This window comes from Tigriopus californicus, chromosome 1, assembly GCF_007210705.1.
Source record: "Tigriopus californicus strain San Diego chromosome 1, Tcal_SD_v2.1, whole genome shotgun sequence".
Lineage (NCBI taxonomy): Eukaryota > Metazoa > Arthropoda > Copepoda > Harpacticoida > Harpacticidae > Tigriopus > Tigriopus californicus.
In genome coordinates, this window is record NC_081440.1 from 14,511,172 (window position 1) to 14,512,626 (window position 1,455).

Below are 1,455 nucleotides of genomic sequence, written 5' to 3' on the forward strand. Positions count from 1 at the left end.
TATTCTTAGCCATGTACCCTATGTACGTACATACAAACTTGGGAGTGAGCCCGTCCAGGAAACAGGTTTTGAGTCCCCGTCTCCAGGCTCTCGTTCTGCATGATGCGAAGGGGCCGAAATGAAAGTTATGGCGTAGTAGTTGGAGTGGTCCTGATTTGAAATTTTGATTTAGAATCCCAACTCTTTCGCAAGAGACACCACATCATAACTTTTTTGCATCCCAATGGCCTCTTTGCTCTTGGCGTGTCCACCGTAATTAGGTCAAATCCAGCGGGCCGAGACCTGAGGTGATATTTCCTGGGAGTGATTGCCAAGGAAATAATACCACGTAAGGCCCAGAGTTGGGCCACAGGTACCTACCTACCTACCTATCTACGTACCTGTCTGCCTCTCAACGCTATCATTGTCTTCAAGTACCTTGCGGTGAAAGTATCTGAAGTGGGTACACTCCAGGCACTCTTCATTAATTGGACGTTCTCTAAGAGGCCCTTTCCTCATCAATTCACGAAAGAATCGTTCAAAAAAAAAAACGGAGTCCCTAAAGACACTAACGGTCTGGGCCATGCGCAACTCCAAACGGTATCTCCAAATTATCTATCCATCCTTCGGGTGAAGAACGTAGCTTCTCTGCCAAGCAAGCACTTCCTCGTCCGTTTTCAAGGACTTTAAATCTGCTTCACGTCGAGGTCATAACAGTGACTGACGAAGAATACTGCGAGATGCGAGCTGTCTCATTTTTACGACCACTAACAGTAGTCCCTAATGTACTCCCCAATGATGGCATGACTTGCCTTCCGACGGGAAGGATTCTTGTATAACAGTCTGCAAGTAAAGTCAGGATGAAAACATGGTGTTGTTCGTACCATGAGCTGGATCTAGCTCCGTGACATTTGGAATCACGTGGTAACGTCCAAGTCCGCATGGTTAGCAAAATCGATGGGAATGTGGATGTAGCCGACTTCCAAGCCATGTCTCAAGGCAGGCCTACCCTGACGAGAGTGCCATTATGAGAGCATACCATCACCTCCAAAACCATGAGGTGCCAATCTGAACCAAGCTTTGTTGCCTTGGCTCAGCTTTGCAATAGTACACGAAGACCTTCTGCCAGACCTTCGAGATAATTCAGGTAGGATGGCAGCGCCCACCGCCAAACAATTTTGCTCTTCAAAATGTGAAACACATTTGGCGAAAAAATATTGCCATCATTTCACAAAGTCAAGCAAGACCTTGAAGGAAATTTGAAACTTTCTGAAAGGTTGAGAGATTTGTCCTCTGAAAAGAACTGGAGCTGTATCTTGTGTAATATGCGCAGAGTATGCCTGTGTCCTTGAGTTCAGGCCATCGCCGTCCTTCAACCAATGTAATTGTACGTATTATATGCAGTGTGTGGTATCGTTATTCTCCACTAAACATTGCGGTTTAGTTGTTGGTCGGAGGCGCGGGGGGGAGGGAGGG

General features: G+C 46.6%; 1 protein-coding gene across 2 annotated transcripts in view; it reads left to right on the forward strand.

Moving 5' to 3' along the window:
• The window catches only part of LOC131877327 (atos homolog protein A-like), a 10,782-nt gene that overhangs the window by 2,221 nt on the left and 7,106 nt on the right, over window positions 1-1,455 (forward strand). The window lies entirely within an intron of this gene.